Source organism: Psittacula echo (genome assembly GCF_963264785.1).
Source record: "Psittacula echo genome assembly, chromosome: 7".
Classification (NCBI taxonomy): domain Eukaryota; kingdom Metazoa; phylum Chordata; class Aves; order Psittaciformes; family Psittacidae; genus Psittacula; species Psittacula echo.
In genome coordinates this window covers 29,058,535-29,084,776 of record NC_137740.1, presented here as the reverse complement: position 1 = coordinate 29,084,776, position 26,242 = coordinate 29,058,535, and the positions used below count along the sequence as shown (strand labels likewise).

Here is a 26,242-nt window from a genome sequence, read left to right as displayed (position 1 = left end):
AACAAACGCTGTGTGAGAGATAGCATGGAAAACAAACACACATCGCTGTCTTCATGGGCCAGAGAAAACAGCGTCTCGCTTGCTCCCCCATCCCAAGCTCGACATGTGTGGTCAGGCCCAGCCATCGAGCTCTGCTTCACGCCAGGCTTCCACCCAAAGCAAGACGTAAGTGCAGGCCCCGGGCAGGGCAAGCCACAAGTGCAGCTCATTGCAGGGCTGCATCCAGCATCCAGGTGGTGCAAGGACTCTGGGGGCTTCCCCATGCAACCTGCAGACTGCTGGCGGTATCCCAGGTTGGGGTGAGCCCCCCACTTTCCACTTCTGAATGTACATGAATTGAATGGAAATCTCCAGGCCTACATGCTGCAAAGGAAAGCAATCCCAATGCTAGAGATCATCTTTGGAGGATTTATGGGTTGTGCTACCAGCTGTAGGACTGTGCCACAGGAGACTTGTTTAACTGGGTTTAGATAAGCAGAGAGGTGTGCTTAACTGGACCTCCTGCTATTTGCTGCATGTATTCCCAGGGCTCCTAACTGGTGCTAATTGCCAAAAAAAGATAATAGATTTACAGAAGTAACCTCATCCTCTGGGCAATGCCCAAGTGAACTGTCACAGATTATGGCTCAGCCTCATTGCTCCCAGAGGCAAAGCAATGCTTTTGCAGGGCTGGCTGGGGCACCAGGGCTGGGGCTGGTGGTCCTGCAGCTCCTGGTCATGACCATCCGCAGCAGCACGTGCCAGATGAGATGTGCAGGGTGCTGTGCTCCTGTGGTTACTTGCTACAGCAGTGATACATTCCCGACTTAGAAGTACTTGTCAAGAACCGGAAAGGAAATACAGACAAGCCCAGAGGAGGAATAAGCACCTGACAGTTATAACGAGCAGTAGAAATGTTTGTCTTTAATGGGAAGGTGCTACCTTAATAAGAGCCTTGTGGGTTCTCCCACGGCGTGTTGTGCCAGAGGTCAGTATCAGATCCCGTGGGGAGGGCAGGAGGTACACCCTTGCACAGGGGTAGTGCAGGGAGCAGTGGGGAGCAGCACAGCCTAAGTGGGAACAGGCTACCCATCCTGTCCTCTAAAACGCCTGCCAATGATTAGATGCTACTTGAAGGCCAAGGGCTGGGTGAGGGGCTGGGACCCGTAGGAGCCGGGTCCGTACACACCCTGAGGGGCGACTTCCAAGAGGGTTGAGCTAAGCTCCTGCTGCTCTTGTGCAGCTAAGCCAGCAGATGGCAACAGCGGTCCCTCTATGGCCACCGGCACCGGGGGGCTGCAGGACAGCACGCCCCAAGGGTGCCGGGCACCGGGCTGTGCAGCACCAACGGGCGGGAGGCAGGGCAGCGAGTAGCACCCAGCGGGTTATGTATGGCAGTGCCATCCCCATCTCCAAACAGCACATGGGCAGCTGTGGTCTGATGACGTATGAGGCTCTGCCAGCCCATGCTGAGAAGCTCCTTCTGCACAAGCTCGTAGCAAGGCACAGCAAACAGCATGGCCTTTGAAAGGCAGCGCCTCTCCTTCCTACGAAAGGAAAAGGGAGACATTTTCAGTGCTAGCCCAGCAATACAGATGCACACGTGTGCAAAGCTTGACCATGGAATCCCTGTGCCTCTCTTGAAATGTGGCCTCTACAGAGAGAGGAGCAAACCCATTTTTAAAGACAAAGCAATAAACACCTGTGAACAGCATCCTTTGTCACAGGCAAAACGGCTAGAGAGGAACACTGAGTACTTATGCAGCCCCTGCCATTCTTGCTCCCTGTTGAGCACTAGACTGTGAAGCTTTTACCCCTTAACTCCATTGACACTTTGAGCTAGATGCAATTTCCACCTCATCATTAAGTTCTGCATTTTGTTCTACCATTTTAGGGCTTGGGCTTTTATATTTTCATGGAGATATGCTTGTTCTGATGTTGTAAGTAGTACTGAATTGAAGATAATACCTAAGAACCCTCCTGCCAAGGAATGCTTTTACACCCAAAGGAAAACTAACAGCACCCACTTCCTGCTTTGCTCTGCAAGATCCCATCATCTCTCCCTTCAACATGTGGAGCGCCAGGCCCCCACACAGCATCAAAGACAGACCCCATCAAGAAGAGGTACCTGACACGTGGTTGAATGGAATGCATGGGCAGGAAAGTCTTACCAGGAAGCACCTGTGACAGGGTGTGCAAGATGCAACCAGAACGGAAAAGCTACTTGTCTTGCTCACTCACCTAAAGGCAAGGGCAGGCTTTGTGAGATGAAGCTGCAGTTTGGGCTTTCAAGGAGCAGATAACACGAACAAGATCAGACACTGCCCTGTATCTAGGGAGAAGAGAAGCCCCAGGACCCAATGGGTTGGTTTGTATCTCAGGTTAACAAACCACAGTGCCTTGAGAAGGCTGCAATGTCCTGTGGGTTGATGCCAAAACACCCTGCAGGGATGGAGGGTACTTTGCAGCTCTGGATCACCTGGCGGTCATAGAACTGCTCCCCACATGCACCCCACTGCAGCATCCCTGCAAAGGATGGTCAGTGTGGGGCTGCTCCATGTTAACTCCTACACACATTTGGTTTTGAACATCAGGATTTAGTCCCCAGGGAGAGGAAACAACTTCCAGAGGGGACAGGTCACAGCTGGGCTAATGAGGAGCATGTGAGAGCCTGCCACGGTCAGAGGGAATGGCCTGGGAGCAGCAAAGGAGCTAGCACCTGCGCTCAGAGTTAAGCCAGTACTCTGCTCTTCCAGCAGAGCAACAGGATCTGTGGCTCAGGACACCAGGAGGGAGCCAAGATCTGCAACAAACAGCTTTACGTGGTGGTCTCACAGCACCTAAAAGGAAAACCATACTCCCAAGAAGGGTTCACACTGAGACTGCATGGGATGTTGGAGACTGAGGAGGATGAGCCATGGCTGGGACAGTCCATGAAGCTAGCAAGACTTCAAGTGCTGAGAAGCAGGAAGGCACAGTAAAGCTGCTGCCATCCTGCCCTGCACACGTGGCCTTTTAGTGGCGCTTTCAGCTAACGTCCTCACCAGGGCTTCCACTTGGCAAGCTCTATGTCATGGCTTGGATAAAGGCAATGGATGCTGAGGCAAGCAGGCGCAGAGGCTGGCGGGCAGTGGCCAGACCAGCGCCTGGCGCTGCTATTACTGGGAGCTGCACTGAATCCCTGCTAACTCATCGGCAGGTCAAACGACAGGAGTTTTGGGTTTTCTTTTTTTTTCATGAAATGGCCTTGCTGGAGTTTGGCTCAGCGCGGCTGGCAGCCGGGAGTGCAAAGAAAAATATTTCATGGCTAAAAAAATGGAGACAGAAAGACTGGTCCATCTGAATGCGCGCTGAATGAATCCCATGTGAAGTGCATTCTAATGCCATCGCTACAGTTTCCTCTGGATTAGCTGAGCTATCCTTGGCTGCTGGATCCATAAAATCCCATAAACAATCTGATCTGAACTTTTGCCCTTTCTGTGCTGATGTGAGGTTTCCTGCGCTGTCCTGTGGAGAGGGCTGGGGGTTAGCAGGTGGCTGTCCCTCCTGTAGATGCCCGCAGACCCTGGCTGTCCTTCTCACTGGGACTGCAGGAGGAAGCATTTCCAAACCTGTTCAATGCATCATTTAACATGTGCACATGTGAGAGGGAGGAGACGGAGGGTCAGGACGGCTCACAAGCTCTCTAAGAATCTTCTGCCTGCTCTTTCAATACCCAGATTTTGCTTATGAGTTATAGGCTTGGTGGGGAAGTTAGTGGGTGAAACTCCATAGCCTGCCTTATGCAAGAGATCAGCTGGAGTGTACAGATTTCAAAAGCACTCGTTTCTGAGTTTCAAACGTGATCAAGGCATGACAGCTCCTAAATCCCACTGACTGCCAGGGAGATTTCAGGCTCCTGAGATGCTATTAAACACAGGACTTGGTGATTTTAAAGTATCTTAAATGATGGTCACAGCTCCAGTAAGCAAACAGCCACCTATGAAACCATCCAGCTAAAGAGGTTTGACAACATCTCAGTGACAGCCCCAAACCCAAGCTACTGGGCTCAGGTTCTCACACAGCTCCTATCATAGCCAAACATCTGTGGGATCTGTGAAGAGGAGCTGCACATTGAAACTCTGGAATTGCTTTAGTAGCAGCATTACTATTTGCTCTGTAAAAGGTTAGCCAGACCCTTTCCTAATCTCTTGATAGCAACCTGGAAAAACTTCTCACATCCTCAGCAAGTTTGTTGGCTGGTGGCAAATAAAATAGTGGCTTTTTGTGCCAACTCTCTGCACAGTGAAGCAGGGCAAGTGAAATGCCTGTTTGGCTCCTTGTCTCCATGGCAATGTGGCCAGGCTATACAGCAGCCATTGAAGTGCTCACTCTCCCTGATTAACTTGACAAATGACATTAGCTAAGCAAGGTTCGCTGCAAGGGAGAGACAAGGAGTACTTTGTTTGCAATCCAGTAAGTGCAGGAAGGAGGCAGGCAGCTTGGTTAAAGCAAAGCGACACTAAAACATCTGCTGTTCCACCAGTGTAGCAGATCTGTAAGCTTCAGAGCAAACAGCAAGGTACGTCTGAACAAATAAGCACAGCTCTCCCCGCATGCTGTGTCTCCACCTCCATCCCCTTCTGCAAGGTGTAGCGGCTGGGTGTACCCAGGCGTTGGAAGTGTTGTCATAGCTGAGGCACTGCGCAGCTCTCCCATGGCAGGGTTTTGGTTTGGTTTTTTTTGCTTTTCACAGGCTGGAGAAGTCAGTCCTTTCTGCACACGTAGCTCATTGTGGAAACCTGCTCCCAAAGGGAAGAGCTGGAATCTGAGCTGCCCTTGCAACAGTAGTCCCTCTCTCTGGGTGAGCTGCCACTAGGTAAGTCTCAGCATCCTTCCATCATCTCAGGCTTGAGCCAAATGTGAACAAATAATTTATGGAAAGGTTACCAAACTTCTTTCCCCTATCACATTACAAAACGCCATCTGCTCCTCTCCAGCTTGTTTCTCCTTTACAACTATTGCCCTCACTGCACAGGGAACAAGGCTTGTGCTGTTCAAAGTCCTTCCCATCTTCAGATGGGTTTACTATCCTGGCTCAGCATGGTTTTGTGCTTCAACCACCTGTCAAGGCCTCTGGTTTCTCAACTCATACCTACATGTCTGCCTCAGGTGTCCAGCCCCATGCTGGATCCAAACAGGGTTAGAACAGGATTAGGACAGTATAGCTTTGAAAACTTGGTTTGTGTATGAACCAAACAGTGCAATGGAAGGCTAGTGCTGAGAAAAGGAAGCCTAGATCTGTCTGTGTGTGTGTGAGAGGGCTCTAAACACACTGATGAATACAAGTCCCCTTGCTAAGGGCAGTACATTGTTGAGAGCTCTTGCTCTCTGCTGGCTTGAAGGGGATTATCGCTGCAGTGAAATCTTGTAACAAATGAGATCTATAGCCACCTCTTGGGAATGGGACTCTAAATCCTGCTGAATTCACCAAGAGAAAGTCACCTTCCACAAAAAGCTGCAAACAGTCCAGTGCACATCCAACAGCAGCAGTATTATCAGCTGAAGGAAAATGGTAAAGAAATGGCACCACAGTTCAACCAACAAACTCTCTCCAAAGTATTAAGTCCAAAGATGCTGGACGTGGTATGACTTTTTCTTCTTTCCTTTAAATCATGTACATTTATTTTTGATTATAGCTCTTCCATGAAGCAAAGGAACTTCAGAGGTTTCTATAAAAGCACTTCTAAAAGCAAAGTTAGCTAATCCCGCATCTCCTGAGAGTGTAGCCAATGACAGAATCATGCTCTTTGGTGAGTGGCTGGACCGGCACTTACAATGGCTCTTTTCCATGCAAAATCCTGCAGGAACAACGTACTGTCTTCCTGGTGACACTCTGCCTCTCCAATGAACAGGAGCATCTTCAGCCATCCACTCTGGAACAGCACTGCTACTTGGAGAGTTATGAAAATCAAATCCCCTCTTATCCAAAAAAACTGGCCTGCGGTGTTATATATGAGCTTTGCAATGTTGGTGTGCAGCTCCTTTTGCCAATGACGGTTGCCAAAAGACCAAAAGCCCTACTTTCTTTCGAAAGAAAAAGTAGTAAAAGGCAAAAACGCTGGCAGTTCCTGGCTTGATGAAAGTAATTCGTGCTCCTTTCTCAACTAGTGGTGGCCTTAAAGCATAGCTGAATAATGGAATTACTCCACTTTCAGAGATTGCATAATTAGCTCTTGGTTAAAACTGCTAACACTGAAACTTGATGAGAATAGCAGCTCTGAGGCAGTTTTAGATTCATTTCTTACTAAGCTAGAATAGCTTTTCCCTCTAATGAACTCCCCTTCCAGGGTATAAAGAATGGCCTTTTTATTATCTATGGTGCCTTTCCAGTAATAGATGCCTACAACACAAATGCATGGGAGGATTTTTGGAATACAAATGTCACCTACTGGCCGCTCTCACACCTTGAGGCTGGAAATGCCCTGAGACCCCTGCCTTTGCTTTATCTAAATTAACTGTGGTACAGTGGAAAACCATTTTAAGCTCTCAATACTAAAGCTGGGCTACTGAAGGCATTTGGCCTGATTAGGAATTAATTGCTTAAAGCCTGATGTACTAGGTTTGCGCACAGGGATTTAGACTGCCAGAAAAGCCTGAGTTCCTTTGAAATGATCAATGTCACTTTGCAGCCCCATTATATAAAAGAGTTGACTTGACCTGGCATCATGACATCAGGCCAGGCGTCAGGGCACTGAAGATGGCACAAGCAACCTCTGGCACTTCTTGGTGCTCAGCTGCATGGATGACAAACTCTCCCTGCCTGGCCTGGAGCAACTCAGCCTCATCTGTGGATCGTATGGAAGGAATAAAGCTAACACCCACCCAACCCACCACCATCCATCCTGTCTTGATCCAGGTGGTAAAGGAAATGTCACTGAACTGAAGAGCAAGTGCTGCAGAAGATGCGGTCTCTGTAGGCTGCGCCTCTTCATTAAATGTTAATATGACTGCAGTCTGCTCCTTTTCATGCAAATTGGTGGCAACCTTCAGACTCCTGACATGAAGCTGAAGAGCCCCTCTGTGCCAAAACAGCATACAATCATAGAATAGTTAGGGTTGGAAAGGACCTTAAGATCATCAAGTTCCCCCCCTCATACTGAACCATGTCACCCAAGGCCTCATCCAACCTGGCCTTGAACACTGCCAGGGATGGAGCATTCACAACTTCCCTGGGCAACCCATTCCAGTGCCTCACCACCCTAACAGTGAAGAATTTCTTCCTTATATCCAATCTGAACTTCCCCTGTTAAAGTTTGAACCCGTTACCCCTTGTCCTATCACTACAGTCCCTAATGAAGAGTCCCTACCCAACATCCTTGTAGCCCCCCTTCAGATACTGGAAGGCTGCTGTGAGGTCTCCATGCAGCCTTCTCTTCTCCAGGCTGAACAGCCCCAACTTTCTCAGTCTATCTTCATACGGGAGGTGCTCCAGTCCCCTGATCATCCTCGTGGCCCTCCTCTGGACTTGTTCCAACAATTCCATGTCCTTTTTATGTTGAGGACAGCAGAACTGCACACAATACTCCAAGTGAGGCCTCAGGAGAGCAGAGCAGAGGGGCAGGATCACTTCCTTCGACCTGCTGGTCACGCTCCTTTTGATGCAGCATCTTCAGCTGCTGTGGGCCAGTGATGAAAGCTTAGACCTGCGCCCATGTGCTGTGCTGCATGGAACAGGACATGGAAGCACAACTTCAGCAGCCTCCCTCAGTCTCAGCTCCAGCATTCTCTACAGTTTTCTCAGGGCTATCACATTGTTGAGCCCAGGCCAGAGGACTTCACCCTCAGCATCGCAGACAGAGGAAGATCTCCCTCCAGGAATGACCTTCCTGGGTCAAGAAACAACTTTTTCCACTGGCCTCAAAGAAGCCCATAGAAAGCCACTCACTCAGCATGTGCACACAGACTCACATACACCCCTCTCTAATGCCTCCAGTGGCTGGGACCGCCTGGCAGTGCTGCACAGACCTCCCGAGTCAACCATATCCTGGGCTGCATCAAGAGGAGCGTGACCAGCAGGTCGAAGGAGGTGATCCTGCCCCTCTACTCTGCTCTCGTGAGACCTCACTTGGAGTACTGTGTGCAGTTCTGCTGTCCTCAACATAAAAAGGACATGGAGCTGTTGGAACAAGTCCAGAGGAGGGCCACGAGGATGATCAGGGGACTGGAGCACCTCCCGTATGAAGATAGGCTGAGAAAGTTGGGGCTGTTCAGCCTGGAGAAGAGAAGGCTGCGTGGAGACCTCACAGCAGCCTTCCAGTATCTGAAGGGGGGCTACAAGGATGCTGGGGAGGGACTCTTCATTAGGGACTGTAGTGATAGGACAAGGGGTAATGGGTTCAAACTTAAACAGGGGAAGTTTAGATTGGATATAAGGAAGAAATTCTTCACTGTTAGGGTGGTGAGGCACTGGAATGGGTTGCCCAAGGAAGTTGTGAATGCTCCATCCCTGGCAGTGTTCAGGGCCAGGTTGGATGAGGCCTTGGGTGACATGGTTCAGTGTGAGGTGTCTCTGCACATGGCAGGGGGCTGGAACTTGATGATCTTAAGGTCCTTTCCAACCCTAACTATTCTATGATTCTACGGGTGTCAGAACCAAACTGCTTTTTGAAAAACTTCCTTTAAAACACAACCCCTTCACACTGCCCAAGCATTTCTCTGTGGGGAAGATGATGGCAACACTCGAAAGGATTTGCAATCCCTGCTTTTAGTTCCAGGAGCTGTGTGGCTGGGAATCCCAGCCCAGCTTCCCACAGATCTATATCAGATCTGGTTTGTCTTCCCAGGGAGCCATCAGCTCACTGAGATCTCATCTCTCAGAGGGAAGTATGATGGCCAGGGACCTGCTCCCTCTCCACAGAGATGCAGGGGAGGGATGAGCAGTGACCACTCATGCACACAAATCAATGCTGTGTTCAGCTAATGGGTCTCATGAGAGCAATCAGCACCTGGGCTGGCAAACCTTACTTTCAAGAAAGCATTAGGATGCTCCCAAATGGGGTGCGGGTCAGCTGCCCAGGGCCAGAGGAGGGTCCCAAGACAGTTTTCTCCAGCCTATGGGAATTCCTGTTGGGAAAAAGAGTCCAAAGCCAAACTAGGTCTGGGATGGTGCAGAACAGAGGAAAGATACCTCACACCAGCACCCAAAGCCGGACTGGCAGTCCACGTTCCTGAGACGTGCAGTCTGATATGCCACTGGCTCTGAAAGTAGAACTTACGACAAGATGCATAATATTAATGTCATCCAGAGTCTGGCTAAGAGGGGAATGGAAAGAATTCCTGAAGAAATGCAGACAGCCCCTCTCCTGACAGGAAAGCCTCCGGCCCCACACGTCAGGCCAGCACGGCCTGTTATCAGGTTGCATTTCCCACTGAAAGGAGGAAGCAAGAATGAAAGGCACTTTTCCTTGCCATTAAAAGTTTACGCAAGTGATTTACGGGTCAGAAAAATTAGCAAGTCTGTGGCTGAGTGCTCCATACAGCAGCATGTGTTACATGGCTGCTGACCAGAAATGCCAAGACCCATTAGATGAAAGCAAAGGGCAGCATGATAGAAAGTTAAAGATGCTTTTTGCCCATTTAATTAATTAGCCAGGTCTTTTCTGCATCCTCTGCAGCCTTCATTAATGTAACACTGAAGTGAAGGAATATTAACAATTCAGACAACACATTAATATTAACACAACACCTGAAAAATGCAAGTCCATTAGGTAAACAAATGATCTTAAGCCACTGAGGCAGAAATAACATTCTGACATTTCCTAGCATGAGCATCCTGCAGAGATACCGTCCATCACTTATGCTCCATTGTAAAGGCATGGCCCCTTGTACACAGGGGCTGCTCATCTGTTACAGTTCCTGAAAGGATGAGAAAAACTTGCATTTCCATTAAGACATTTGCCAGTTTCACATGGAAAGTGACATACTAAAGCTATGTCATGAACTAGAAAGACCAAAAGGGATTTTTAAAGATTTTATCTCTGCTTGCAAGGGATGGAGATAAAGCCTGAAGCTGATAGCTTGTAAATATTAACCTACACTTGGGATTGCTCCAGAATCTGAGCTTTCTATTATGGTGGTTTAATCTGAGACAAATTTTCAGTAAGGAAGAAACAGTTAATCACCTGGAGAACAGACAGTGCTGTAGGGAGTCACAGACTGCTAGAACCTGCCCTCCTGTACCAAGTTTGCCACCAGCTAATGCTCTCCCAGACATTCCAGTTGAGGAGGCGTTCACATCCTGTGTGTGTTTCTCCCAGGCTTTTTTCCAGCTTACCTAACATTGAAGAGTTGATTACTTCCAAAGCAGGAGACAGGACTAATGGACATGGCAGAAATAAAGAAGGGATGAACATCGAGACTAGAAGCATACCCTGAGATGGCCAATGACTGGAGACAGCATCCATCTACCAACCAGGATGAGACCCAGGAACAAACAAGCAGAAGCCAGCAGAAGCTCAGGAAAAGATGAACAACCAAAGCTAGCTGAAAAAGTTTAAAAGATGAGGAACACGTGAAATAGTCTAAATAATGTGGCAACCAAAGGCAGTAGTAGCACAATAACTCAACATGTACCCCTGATGTTCAGGAAGTGAAAGCCAGGCAGTGACTTGCTAAGCAATGTCCTCTTTTGCTGTAGGTCTCTGGTCCAACCTCCTTCTCAGTGCAGGATAACTTCAAAGTTGGATCAGGCTGACCTTTTCCAGTTGAGTTCCCGCAATCTTCAAAGTCAAGTATCTCACAGCCACTCTGGGTCCCTGTTCCAGTTCTTAACTGTGCTCAAGTGTTGTTCGGGCTCATAGGAAGAGACCTCAGGAGGAGAAGCAATCACCCGGACTAGCCAGCCTTCAGCAAGGGCCTTGCCAGAGGATTGCTCAGGCTGCAGATCAAGAAAACTAGAGCAACAACCAGGACCAGTGGTTCTGAGAAGATCCACGTCAGGAAAATACATTCAATTTAGCAAGGTCCTCAGCAGATAACACCCAAAGGCAGCCACTCCCTGGCTGTAGGATGCTCTGCTGGGGGTGCTGCCTTCCAGGCAGGGCCATGGAACAGGGCTTACAGCACTGCTCCAGTTCAGCCTCAGATTTGCAGTTGTAGCACTGAGTGTGGGCAGGTTAAGGGGAATAGTTGTATCAATATGGACTGAGGGACCCAGCTGGCTCTGGCTGTATTATTCTTGGTCTGAAATGATTGCGAAGCACAACACATGAACCTTCTGGTTACCAGCACTTTCAAAGACATGGAAACCCTAGAGGGAGGGGAGCAAGGTACAGGGGACACCCACAGCAGATCAGGGTTAAAACAACCAATAGAAGTTGGCAAGAAGATGAAAGGGAAATAGGCAACACAAGATTTGGGGATGATGTTCTTCAAATAGGGACTACTGAAATACTCTGGATAGCTTCTGTTTTCAAGTAGCCTCTTGGCAGATTATAACATCCCAGAAGGTTTTATATCCAGCTCCTACGTTCTTAAACTAAATATTAGGTGAGAAAAACATGCTTCTATAGAAAAGTCAGGCATAGCCCTGAGTGAAAAACAATGAGCAGGAGAATGAACGTATCAAGTTTGTTGAATATACAACCAACAACAGTTTTCTTTCCCCAAAAATAAAGCCAAAGGAATGAAATGCAGAGATGAGCAGGATGGAAAAGCTGCAGGAAACTTAGGTAGTCTTCCCCCACCCCACGCCTCCCCAGGCACAACTCTCACCCTGCCTGGCCTCAGTGGGCAGGCTTGGAGCCACGCTGTAAATTCCCGAGAGCCTTACCCCCTCTGCAGTGGAACAGACCCAAGGTGCTATAGGTCTTTTCCATCTGTAACGTCTCCGTCCTGACTTTTATGTGCATCGATTCAAAAGCTATTTGATTTACTGTCATAGGGGTTGTGAAGAGTCTGGCATGGTCTAAGGACAGCCTGAGGTTAAAGGCAGCAATGCAATTTCACCACCCTCTCCATTACAAGAAAATGTTCAGGTCTGGATTTATAGTCACGTTCCAACAAGCCCACATATCACAGCAGGCTGAAATTAGTCTCATTTACGCAATGGGATCAAGAAGAAACTGCTAAACATCCTACCGGAGTTCAGAGCACACGGAGAAAGCCAAGTGGCATGGGAGCGGGTGTTGGAACAGCACGCTTGCTGACAGAGAGGAAAGCACACAGCTCTGGCGACAGAGGGCGTTTTAGCTCCGGCTGGAGCTACTTACACACAGACAGTAGAGGGGGATAGGTGAGGTAGTTTCAATGAGACTGTAAAGGTTGGGTGGCATGGTACCTACTGCTATAAGCAAGGAAGAATCATATCCTTAAAGCCCAGAGATGGATATGACAACTTTCCAGAGCTGGATTAGTAAGAAAGGACTTTGTTTCACAGCACAGTCCCTCTGCTGTGATTGTATAAAAGAGAAAACAAGCTCTGCTCACAGTGAGATCTTCAAAACCTCACAGGCTGCTGGGTGAAGGTAGCAAATGTCTCAGTCCCTGGCTGTCACAGCCAACAAGCTAACCTGGTTACTCTTGCTAGTTCCTCCACTGACTTTCATGGGTCCCTCAGCTGCATCTAAGAGCAGAGGAACACAAGCTACATCCACCATGATATCCTGAAACTGCTCCTTCGGGCCAGGGTTTTACCAGATTAAGGAAAGTTTGATTACAATGAAGAACCAGGTGTGCTGAAGAACAACTCTTGCAATGTTACCTTCCAGGCTCTGAACTGAGTTCAGCAACCAGAGTTCAGCAGCACAGACCAACCTCCTGAAAAAATGTACCATCACCAAAAAGTAGGCACACAGATCTGTCAGCACATTTGTGCTGCTGAAACCAACGGATCTCAGCACTGGATTGTGATAAGATTTGCAACACTGTCATCTTGCAGAGCCTTGGCTTTTAATCCTTGGAAAAGGAACATTTCAGGCATCAGTTCTTGCCTTTGCATATGAATGTTGCAAAGCCAAAACAACAACCTCTTTTGGAGCACAGGGCATATCCTAAGATGCCCCAGAGCCTTCTTGTCCTACAGACATTGAGTTGTAATCTCCAAATGACAGAACAGAAATAAAACCATATATCCTCATGTTTTGGTATGCCTGCAGTCAAGGCCTGACAGATACCTGGCTCTGGGTGCTGCATCTCTCAGACTGCTTAACCATTGAATGAGCAAGGTAGCTCTGTACATTTAGAAGGAAAAACAACATTAAATCTGCCTTTTGTTTCTAAATCACCATCCTGGTTTGGGAAACAATGCCCAGCCAGTCCCCAGTGCCTGAATCTATTACTCCACGTCAGGAATCACCAGGTCAAGTCACCACCTGCAAGGACATTGTGCTGTGTGAAGCGCAATGGTGCTTATACCCTTGGCACTGAAGGACCTCAGTGGTTGGAGCTCTTTTGGTGGTTGGACCCCAACCAGCCATCTTCCTTCCAGCCAACCCAGTCTGTCATGTCTTCATATTCAGCAGTCAAATGTGAATGATGTGAGTCCTAGACCTCTGTTTGGCCACTAGATCTACATGCTGGGTCAACCAGTTTGAAACAGCCCATGTGGCTGGGGTGCACTGCAATCTCCAAGCTCAGACTGAGCAGAGTTCCCTTGCTCTTCCTAAGCTCTGAAAATCATAGAATCACAGAATTGTTTAGGCTGGAGAAGACCTTTCAGATCAACAAGTCCAATCATTAACGGAGCACTCCCAAGTCCACCACTAAACCGTGTCCTTAAGTGCCACATCCACACATCATTTAAATACCTCCAGGGATGGTTACTCCACCACCTCCCTGCACAGCCTGTTCCAGTGCTTGAGAACCCTTTTGGTGAAGGAATTTTTCCGAATATCCAATCTAAACCTTCCCTGGTGCAACTCGAGGCCATTTCCTCATCCTATTGCTTGTTGCTTGGGAGAAGAGACAGACACCTACCTAACTACAATCTCCTGTCATGTCACTGTAGAGAGCGATAAGGTATTCCCTGAGCCTCCTTTTCTCCAGGCTGAACAGCCTCAGTTCCTTCAGCTGCTCCTCATCAGACTTGTTCACCAGATCCTTCACCAGCTTGTTGCCCTTCTTTGGACTGGTCTCCAACACCTCAATGTCTTTCTTGCAGTGAGGGGCCCAGAACTGAACACAGGATTTGAGGTGCAGCCTCACCAGTGCCCAGTGCAGAGGATGATCACTGCCCTGGCCCTGCTGGCCACACTGTTTCTGATACAGGCCAGGATGCCATTGGCCTTCTTGGCTGCCTGGGCACAAGCTGGCTCATGTTCAGCCATTGTCAACTCACATCCTCAGGTCCTTTTCCACTGAGCAGCTTTCCAGCTGCTCTTCCCCAAGCCTGTAGGGCTTAGGCATAACTAGCATAGATGATCTGTTATGCAGGCATAACAGCATGGGGCTGTTATGACCCTAATGCAGGATCTGGTACTTAGCCTTGTTGAACCTTGTATCACCGGCCACAGCCAGCCCAGATCCCTCTGCAGAGCCTTCTTGCCTTCCAGCTGATCAACACTCCCATCCAAGGTAGTGTCATCTGCAAACTTACTGAGGGTGCAGTTGATGCAAATGTCCAGATATTAAACAGAACTGGCCTCAGTACTGAGCCCTGGGGAACACCACCTGTGAATAATGGCCACCAACTGGATTTAACTCCATTCACCACCACTCTTTGGGCTCAGTCGCCAGCTGTTTTTTTACCCAGAGAACAGTACACCCATCCAAGCCATGAGCAGCCAGTTACTTCAGGAGAGTGCTGTGGGAAATGGCATCAAAGGCTTTACTAGAAGACTAGTTTCAGTCTAGTTCTGGAACTCCTAGATTCTTTCCTCTCTACCATACTCTATTTCCAGCAGACACCTGGTAAGTCGAAATCCCCCATGAGAACAAGGGCTAGCAACTGTGAGACTTCTCCCAGCTGCTTATAAAATATTTCATCTGCCTCTTCATCCTGGTTAGGTGATTTATCACAGATTCCCACCATAATATCTGCCTTCTTGGTCTTCCCCTTGATTCTTACTTATAAACACCCAACCCTATTGTCACCATCATGAAGCTCCAGACAGTGAAAACATTCCCCAACATACAGGGCTACTGTACTGTCTCTCCTTCCTTGCCCGTCCCTTCTGAAGAGTTTACAGCCACCCATTGCAGCACCCTAGTTATGCGAGTCATCTGACCAGGTTTTCATGATGCCAACTACACACAGTTTTCCTGCTGCACAATGGCTTCCAGCTCCTCCTGCTTGTTGCCTGTGCTTTGTGCATTGGTGTAGATGCACTTCAGTTGGGGTACTGATCCAGCCACCTTTTTAGAGGGAAAGACCTAATTCCTATGTAACCACTCTCAGGTGCTTCTGTGGTTTCTAAGACATCAATAACCCTTGCGTCTTTGCTGCTGCATGGATCTGAATCCCCTACCTCCACTGAGGTGGCAACCAAAGGAGCTTGCTAGCACATCATCCCTCAAACACCAGCAATTTCTCTGAATGCTTGTGCAAGATGTCTGCCATAGCAGGAGAGGTACCAACCCCATTTTGTCTTGAGCTTGTTCCATAACACACCATGACAGATCTTATATGAAAGAGAAACAGTTCAGGAGCAGTGCATGGATTGCCTATGTATTAAAGCATGGGAAATACAGCTTATGGTACGTGCAATCCAGGCACACTATACCCTTTTTGAAAGCCACTCTCCCATTGTTATTTAACATCCTGCAAGTTTCAGCCAGAGATGCAGTCTCCCATCCACGCCCCGAACTGGCCTGGGAATGGCTGGGAAGAAGAAAGGGAGCTTGTAATGAACTGTGGAAAGATTTAAGTGCTCTAACTGTTGCTTTCCAATACAATTTTCCACTTGGGGCAGGGGAAGGGAAGGAGGAGAGCCTGACAGCAGTTTAAAGCCAGTCACAATTGTGACAGGTTCTTCTTTTCCATTTCCAACCAGCTCACAGGCAGAAGGAGCACTTTAACTTCCATTAATTATCACAGCCTGATTCCAGCCCAGGGTTTCAGAGCAGCAGTGGCAAACTTTTAAGACCAGTTAGGAGCAGGTCCTGCCTCAAATTGTGTTATTCAGCTCAGTGCAGAAAAACTCTGTTGTTCATGGAAACAAGAACCACTGCAACTCTTCCTATAGTACCTTAGTTTGCAGCTAAGAGCAAACTAAGAGCAAGGATGCTGGGGAGGGACTATTCATCAGGGACTGTAGTGACAGGACAAGGGGTAACGGGTTCAAACTTAAACAGGGGAAGTTTAGATTGGATATAAGGAAGAAATTCTTTACTGAGAGGGTGGTGAGGCACTGGAATGGGTTGCCCAGGGAGGTTGTGAATGCTCCATCCTTGGCAGTGTTCAAGGCCACGTTGGATGAGGCCTTGGGTGACATGGTTTAGTGTGGAGTGTCCCTGCCAATGGCAGGGGGTTGGAACTAGATGATCTTAAGGTCCTTTCCAACCCTAACTATTCTATGATTCTATGATCTCCCATAGGCAGCACCACTACTGCCAGAGAAGAGGATCAGACAAACGACTTCCTGTGCTCCAGACTCTGAGAACAGGTTAACAGTCATTAAACAGACAGATCTGTTGCACAGCCAAGACATACACACACATGCAGACAAAAAAGGAGCTTAACAGAGGAGTACATCACTTCTGCCTCCTCTCTGGCTATCAGAGACTCCTGCTGCAACTCTACCACTATGTGAAGCTTACTGCATTTTTCAGTACTGACTGCTGCATATGCAGCTTGGAAGTGTGCTTGTGGTGTTTAGGGAGACATGGACAGCTTGAATAGATGCAGCCCTCATATAATTAGGACAAAATTATTATGAAATGTTGCTATGTGGTTTCTCTCACTGCTTGGCTTCATTACAAACTACTAAAGATCATTATAGAAAAATGGCTGCAACTGGGATGTGCCTGTGCAGAGACTAAGCATGTCCTACCTCGGCATTTCAGCCCACACTATCCCATGTCCCTTCCTGCTCCTCTGCCAACAGGGCTGATTCACCCTCAGCTGGTTTCCCCTGCTGAGAACCAGCCCCTGCTCCAACCTACTCCCAGCATCTGGCTGCAGGTAACATCCCTTCATGCTCAGTGATGACAAGACAGGTCATCCTCCCTTCCCCAGTGACAAAAGATCTTTGCAGAGCTGCACCCTCTGACAGCCATGGCTTGTGAACCACTCACAGGTATTTTTAGAATTACTCTTTGGCACTGAATAATGAAAGGAGGGAGATGCTGCTGCTGGATGCAGTCAGACCTCTTCCCAGCCACCCTGCAGTCATACTGGGACATGCCAGTATGCAGCTGTTTTGGAATTCAGGTGATTTGTGGCTCTGAGCCTAAAACAAGCCCAGCCACAAGCAAGGCAGTAATTTCCCTGCCTTCACCACCTGGAACAGCTGATGGCTCCAACCCTGGCAAATTTACCAGTATGCAGCAGGTGAGGAGCAAGGTGGCGTGCCTGTGTGTTCACAGACATGTTGTAAAGGAGGACTGGCTGTGAATTCAAATTTAGAGTGATTGGGACATATTGTGCTGGGATGCTGAGGTTCACACAGCAGCAGCCCTCTCGAGGTCCACATTCAGCTCTGAGTCACACAGGAACTAGCCTGGGGAGCAATTACTGGTGTACAAATGCTCTTGATCTGCAACAAAAGGATGGCAAGGAGTTTCCCATCAAAACCTCTTGATGTCTTCATCTCTCCCACTTAGGCTGAGAGGATACTTCGTCCTGCCTAGACAAGCAAAGCCTTGGCAGAGCTTCTCTGAGGGGCCTGAGGTGCTGGAATGGAAGTGTCCAGTGACATGAATCAGGGGTGAGCCACAGGCACTGCGGCACAGCAAGTTCACCCTGCCAGCATCACCCTCCTTCCCTGCCAGCACTTGTGACTGCAGGGACTACGCTGCATTACGAACAAGCTGTTCCTCTAATTCAGCCCTCCTGACTCTTCTCCTAAAGAAGATTTTCCTGAAATTGTCTGGGGCTTTGGCTAGCCAAATGCACTTTTACATCTGATTTTAGTTCTCTAGCTGTCACTGCACCACTCCCTGCAACCCCAGCCTGTGCTACTGAGAGCCATGGGGCAGGAGTAAACCACTAACCCAGAAAACCGTGCTCTAAAAACCAGGTCTGTAGCACTAACATGCTCCCTGCACCTCCATCCTTCCCCCTGCTTCCTTGCACACACACAGGCTTTTTATTCTAGCAGTCTGTCATGGTTTAAGCCCAGGCCATAAATCAGAACCACGCAGTCTACTTCCCCCACAACACACCTTTCTTCCCTCCGCTTCTGGAGGGACGGGGAGGAGAATCAAAAGAATGCAACTCTCATGGGTTGAGATAAGAACAGTTTAATAACTAAGGTATAACACAAATCACTACTGCTACCACTAATAGTAATAATGATAAAGGAAATAACAAGGAAGAGAATACAACCGCTCACCAACCGGTACCTCACCCCCACCCTGCCATGATCCAGCCCTTCCGGCCCCCAGTTCTACCTCCTGGGCATGATGTGCTGTGGTATGGAATACCTCTTTGGCTAGTTTGGGTCAGGTGTCCTGTCCCCGCTTCCTCCCAGCTTCTCCTCCTCCCTGGCAGAGCATGAGACTCTCAAAGTCCTTGGTCAGTCTAAACATCTGTGTTATCAGCTCTGTTCCCAAGTGGAAAGTCAAAACACAGCACTGCACCAGTAGAAAAAATGACTGCTACTGCTAAACCAGGACACAGTCCCATGGACTACCCTCAGATTGAAAGGGAAAAACATAACAGGAAGTACACGCCTAGATGTTCATTTTCTATGTGCTGACAGTCTCACTTTAATCCTACTTTCCACATTGAAGGTGTTAATGGGAACCTTGATGCATTTCAGAGGGAACAGGCACGGATAGAAGATAGATGCGTGAGTCTAAAACCCTACTCCCAGATTTCATATCAAGTGCCGGATTTGTTTATATCCATATGATACAATCTCCATAAAAGCAATCAAGCACCACTGAAAGGAGATGTTTGAATATCTGCACAGCCTTCACACAGACTAGGCATTACGTTTGCTTTTATGATGCAGAATAATAGAATGGATTCCTTCCACAAGTTCCCAAATGTTGTTATTAAGTATTGCTTCTCTAATAAAATATGCTGCAGCATACAGTAGTACATGATGTGGCATTTACACAAGTCTTTTCTCTATATAGGATTTGCTGGCTTTTAAACAAGTCTGTCTCTTCCATACACTACAGAAGCACAAGATGAGTAATTATGTTCTCTGCTTAATAATGTTTTTGCACTGGCCAATTTAACAGCTAATCTCCACAAACCTCTGAGATAGTCCCCCAGCAGCTACATTTGCATGTTGTAATCAAGTCTTGCTATTAAATCATACTTTGCAACAATAGTTGAGCTGTCAGCTACAAGCAGAGACTCTCATGCTGGCACCACGCAGGCAAAAGCCCTGGATAAACATGCACAAAGCCACACTGCTCTGCCAGCTAAGAGAGCATCCCTTCACACTATGGGAAGCTCAGGGATGGCTGCACCCACCATGGATCTCAGGACAAGCATCCTTTATCTCTCTCTGTTTTCTGGAGCAGCCAGTGAGCTTGCAGGTTGTTGTCTTCATGCCTGCATGCTGCTCTCTGCAGTGGTGCAAAGCTAAACTGGTTTGGCTGTTGTGCTCTTACTCCTCAGGCTGCTTCCTGTGGGGTCCTTGAAAAATTGAGCTCTCCGGGTGCCAATGAAGGAGAGAGTCCTTCATTGCAAAAGAGTCCCCCCCTTGGCTTTATGGGCAGAACAGCTTGCGGAGACACGGAGTGAATCAGAGCATTGCACCCTTCAGGGTTAACTACCCTCCTTGATAACAGCCTACACAATTTTCTGGTTTCTTTGCTGTCTTTGTTGATCACAGTACAGTATGAAGATGTGGCTGAGAGAGGTGGCAGGGCCAGCACTCTTTCAATTAAGTGTCCCTTTTAGTGTCATCATATTTTGGGTGTGGAGCTGGGAATGGCTGCTGTGACACAGAATCAAGCAGTTTGATCTTCCTCTAGTGGCTTCTGCCAGGGACTCATCCCCTGCTCCTCCCTGTCCCTTTCACCCTTCCAAAAATTCATCTCCAAAGAGGTGTATGGAAACCCCAGCTTAGCTCAGCACCATACTTCTGCTCGTGTGCATTCACTGAAGCAGCATGTCACTTCTCCTCTGCTCTCCCACAAACCCAGTTTTCTCTTGATGGTGACGGGGACTGCAAAGATCTGAGTGACCCAAGTGCATTTGTCAAACAACTGCACCAGGAGGCAATTCCTATGAATTCCCTGCAGCAAACATCATTGCACTGGTCCAGGCTGTTACTGGTGCAGTCTGGAAAACTCTTGCTCTGAAGCAGAGTCTGCCTCTCTGCACTCCCCTGCAACATCTGCAAATGTGCAATAAATAGCAGAGCCCTTGTTGAATCCTGCCTTTTGCAGTACCTCATGGTACACCATGAGGCAGAGTTTCAACACAGCGATGCAGATCAGCTGCTGCCCCGCTGCGCCGATGATGTCTTTCTGTCCTAATGATTCTTTCTACGCATTAGCACATTTATTTCTACCTTGCCATGTTCTTCCCATTTATCCAGAAATACGATAAAGTCTCCTTCCTTTTAACATGGAGACAGAAGGAAAGGATAATTTCTTGCTGGAACTGGGACAGATCAATCTAGATTCAATCTGTCTTGCTAATTGTTGGGGGCTGGAACTGACCCGGGGCTGGCCCAGTGTGTGAGCACAGGCAGCCTGCTCTCAGCCTCTCCTGCTTTACACTGCAAACAATTCACACCAGATCTCTTTAAGTATGGTGGACCCTGCCTGCTCCCCTGTAACCTGGACACTTGTGCCCAGCCCCATGTCATCAGACTAAGTGGCACCACACCAGATGATGCCTGGCTGGCAGCAAGACTGCAAATGAGCACTGAGCTTAAATAAAGCATGAAAAATTCATTAATAAGATGACTTCTTCAACAGGTGTCCTGTTATACTTCAACAGAGCTGCCTCCCCATCTCTCTACATCCTATCTGACTACAAAGTCCTTCCTAGGGGTACTTCCAGTGGGGCCAAGCCAGTGCGTCCTTTCTTGTCTGCCAGGACAACTGCATGTGTAGCTGCTTGCTAACCTGATTGTGTTGAGGTGAGTAGGGTTTGCATCAACTCTTTTACTATATCAGGCTGTTTAAGCTGGACTGTCTGAGCAAAATGAGATCATGCCAGAGATGCAACACGTACAAGAGCTTGTACAAGCTGGCTTTCACCAGTGGAAAGGGGGATGTGATGAGCAGCTGGGATGTTGGTCTCTGCTCAGCTCAGTCTGAGATGTAAAGAAATATCTACTGGCAGCCCAGATGGAGGCAAGAAGTGTGCTGAACAAGCGGCTATCTGATCAGTGAGAGATGTTCAGTAACAGTTAATCACTGCTGTGTTCAAATGTCAAAGTTAACAGAGGAGCTGGAGGGCAGAGAGCAAGGAGAGAGGGAGGGGAAGTAGGGAATACCAAATTGTTTAGTTCACGAGGGCCATGAGTAACATGGCACCACAGAAGCAGTAAAGCTAGACAAGAGCTTACCCAGGCTAAAACACAGGCTGGTCTCTGCCCTACATGTGGGCAGGTAGGCAGGTCTGCTTGTACCAGCCAAATGAAGTGTGGCAGGTAATGGTGCCCAAAGCAGCAGAGATTTGCAGTAACCAAGACTTGAGTGGCAAGAATATAGATTTACTTTCCTCTACTCCCTCCTGTTTGATGATCACAAAGTGCTTTATAAACACTAATAAAAAAATCCCAGAGGAGTCTTGCTCTTTCCTACATTACAGATGGAGGTGGAGCAGAGACAGATGATGTGACTTGTCAGAGACCATGCAAGGGACAGCCTCTGAGTTCGGGGCTGTGCCTGGACCTTCTGCCCTGGTTGTGGTGAGCTGATGAGGGAGGCAGTGGGGTCACCAGAGAACACGGACATTTCCAGACAGATCAACAGAAGAAGAAAAACTTGCAGGACATGGTGGCCAATAACGATGCTGCTCATTTAAGGGTGCTTCTGGTCATCAGCCCCATTTTAGATGAGAGGTGAATGACGAAATTTAAGATGCTCAAAGCTGATCTAAGGAATTTAGAGACATCTTCCATTAAAATTAATGGAAACATTAATGCAAAGTACACTCACATCTTCAAGCAGGTTCTTTCCAAGCAAGATCTCTCCATTAACTTGAAAGGAAATTGTGCCCAAATCCTCTTACATTGCTGGGAATGCCTTAGATGAAATCGGCAAAGTCAGGTTACAGATCCATTAGGCTCCAGATTGACTAATGCATGAGAAATTGGAAGAGGTGAAAATGCTAAGCTGTAACAGGAACCCCACTCAGGTTGACACAGCAAGGGGCTGAGCACACTCAGGTTGACACAGCAAGGGGCTGAGCACATAAAACATGTTTGTGATTTGAAGCTCCTTTTTTCAATGGAGAAGACGAAGGGAGGTGTGGAGAGAACAGTCTGTTGCCAGAGTGATTTAGCTGTCCTGAACTGTGGACAAAAACACTGGAAAGCAGCAAGACCCAGAATAAAGTACAACAACAGCTGGAAAAGTAGAACTGCTCACCGTTGCTGCTTGGAGGGGGTAAGGAGAAATGCTTCCACTCTCACCCTCAGATTTGTGAGGACATAATTTCAAACAATAAGGTACACTGATTACCCAGCTAAGCAGAGTATGTGGAGAAAGGGCAGGACTCAAAGCAAATGTTCTGTTCTTCCAGGCCCAGTAGCTGGCAAAACCCAGCTTTGCAAGAAGTGAGTGGTGTCAGTGCAAAGCTGATCCTTTATGTTAACACAGAGATGTGTGCCAGGAATTTAAGACTAGGAGGATTATCCCAGCAGCTGACTTCCTGTGCCTGGAGGGCTTCAGGTAGCTACTGTTCCATTAAATCCACTGACTTGTAGGGTCTAAAACACCTTCCAGAGGTGCACTGGTTCTTGAGAGACAAAGAATTCCCTGGTCTTCTCTTTGGACATTTTGCCAGTGGTTAATCTACCTTGCCTTTCAATTGTGTGCTTTACTTCAAGTCTGAATGCTTCAGCTTTCAGTCAGTAGCTCTTTATGAGAGAGCAATCCCAAGTGACTGACAGTCCACCTGGGTTACTCCAGTTTACATGGCTGATCCCCTGGAAAACAAACGTACTTAATGCTGAACAAACCATAGAGGTCCTGCCCATGGCAAACTGAAAGCCATTGCTCTCTCCAGGAGGAGAGTGCAGATCAAACAGCACGTTGGCAAGCAGGAGCGGAAGGTCTATCTACAAGCAAAGCATCCTCCACCACCACCACCACAACCCATGCTCCGAGTACTCAGCATCCCCTTCATCACCTTTGGTCTTACTACACTGCCACTGCATGCAACTTTCCACCACTAGTTTGTACCCTAAAGCACATCCTAACAAAGCAAAACAAGGTGGCACATGCACTTGCCCTCTGGTAACATCACAGGGTGGACAGCAAAACCTATACCTGCCAGAGAAGTCACTCTTGCACCATGACTATCCATTCAAGGACACAGAGACTAAGCCAAAACAAGGACTTCTTTTCCATATTTGTTATGAAAAAGTATGTCTAGAAATCCTCCTGGGAGATAGACAGCTACGGGGGTCTGGTGATTTTCTAGCCAGATCTCAGTTCAGGAGAGCGCCTCCCTTGACACAGAATCAATCCAGCAACATGGGTTCAAGATGAAATTGAGAGGTGCTTCCTGTGAAAGGTTGATTATTCATTCTTTCCCATGTCAGATCTGTCCTCTCCCATGTACCTAAGGGCTACTCAGAGACCCATCTGATTCAGGACTACTAAGAAAACCCAGATGCATATATTGGCAATTCTAGTCCATATATAGCCCACTGCCTTGGGCATATGAGGCACATATATAGGCCAGAGAAATGGTGCTGAAATGCTGCTGAGGGCTTCTAACCACATTGTTAAGCAAATGGATATGTAAACAGATCTCCAGTGATGACATATGGAGGCAGCATCTCTGACCCAATTACAATTGCAGCTGATCTTCTCACCTATTTGATTGCCACTGAATGCCAAGATATCTAACACTGACACAGGGAGGTTTTACAGCTCCTCTCCAAGCAAACACTCTGAAACAGGAAAGACAACAAACTCCTCTGGTTAAACCTAGAGAGCAGGGAGGTCCCACACTCACTGGGGTTTAAGAGCTCAGTTCTTTCCCCCCTTGAGGGTGGGAGTACACACTGACTGCTCTGGTACCCTTTTGAAGATGTAGAAAGATGGCCAATGTGGGATACTGTGTATGTCACCAAAGAAAGCTTCAAATGTTCATTTGGAAGGGGTCAAATTATGTTCAAATCCCATTTACTTGTTCAGGGGAAAGGCTGGTTTCCTTGATCACCTTTTCCATTTGCAGTCCCCATATCACACTGACACTCCAAGGAGTTGACAGTTACTATTTCTACAGCACTGCTGGATTGGAAACCTGTTATTAAGCAGCAGGGTGGCAGGAGGAGGCAGGTCTGTGTCACAAAAAGGAGCTAAGTAGTAGCCAGGTAGAGCCTTTTGCATCTTTTACATCTTCATCACCTAGAAGTGGCCATAGGGTCCCTTCAGCAAGAAAGGAACAACTCTCTGCTCCTCAAAGTCTCAAGTGACAAAGGCTATTTTTGCAGCATACATCTCAGCAGACTTGGTTATGACATACAGAAAACTGAGTTCATACCTTAGGCAGGAAGGATTACACATCTTTTTAAGTTTTAAAGGTCAATCTCCAGACAATTAACCCTACACTGAACCAGTGCCATAAGCAGGAATACTGGTTATCTCTGTGTACAGTGACAGAATAATTCACCAGCCTTGCCTGGGCAACTCCAGTGCATACCTTTGGCAGGTGAAAGGTATATATCACTTGATGACCATAGTAAAGATTAGTCAATAAGTCACTAAGTCAAACAGAATAGTATCAGAAGAAAAACTCCAACCTGCTTAGTCTTTGTTTTTGCAGAGTGTATCTTCTGGGCAGTGTGAACTCATACCCTGGCTTGCACTTTGCTTCCAATCCTATTCTCATCCACATGGACAACACTTCCACCAGAGCTCAGTAGTGTTTTAAGCCCAGCAGGGGACAGCTTAGTCTTAAACCCAGGAGGTGGCTACAATCACAGTGGTGGTATTCCTTCTCAGCAATGAAAACACAGGCTTATTTACCCCAACCGCACGTGATGCTTTTCTGTGGCCTCCAAAGACAGCTAAACCCTCACACAGCTTACTACGAGAGTCACAGAGCAGCTCAGCTACCTGCAGTCCATCGAACAGGACTTCGGCAATGCTTGAAGAAAGCTAGTGATGCGTAGAGGTGCACCCAGAGAACCATGGTGCAGCAGGACATACTTTGTCCCAGCTAAGATACCTTGTCCAATTCCTACTAGACAGCATCCACCCCAGCCTGTGATGTCAAGGGTTTACATGTATATGGATTTCCCCCATGAAATCGTAGTCTGCCAGGCAAGACAAACAAGAGAAGATGCCACCTTCAGAGATTTCCCTGGCCATATGGATCAGAGTAGCTCACAGCACGTATCTGCTGATCACCAAGCAGAAGAGCAGATGCCATCAGGGACAAGACCGCTTCCTTTACATCAATACATGTAGTGCTGCTTCGCTGGGATGCATGCATGAAACAAGCATGTAATAAGGCAGGTTAGGCACCCAGTGACTGTGATCTGTGCAGCAGCTCCTTGTACAAACAACCCACTCTGCAAGCCTCCATTTCTCATAAGGAACAAAACACAGCATGGTAAACCCTCCAGCTCACTGCAAAAAAACCCAAGTCCATGATAAAGTCCAACACATGAGCCGTACACTTGGGAAGTACATCTGAAAACACATCAGTTATGCCATATCAACTGCCTTACGCATTTTGCTCCTAGCACACCCAGTCAACAGCTCTCCTTAGCAAAAAAGAATGAACTCCAAACAATTCTGCTTTGCTGTACTCAGAAAAATACTCCTCCCAAATATTCACCCAAGCTTTGTTTACGCCAGACCTGCTGCAGCCTTGAATGGTAGCAATAAATGGAGTGAGCTAATGTGTTAGTGACAAATAACCCATTCAAACAATTCAAGCATAATTATAGGTTGGCTCTCCTAATGTAACGTTGGGTACATCACTGCAGATATTACATTCAACCTTATGAAAAGACTG

General features: G+C 47.7%; 1 protein-coding gene across 2 annotated transcripts in view; it reads right to left on the bottom strand.

The window, feature by feature from the left end:
* The window catches only part of DIS3L2 (DIS3 like 3'-5' exoribonuclease 2), a 208,549-nt gene that overhangs the window by 12,131 nt on the left and 170,176 nt on the right, over positions 1–26,242 (bottom strand). The window lies entirely within an intron of this gene.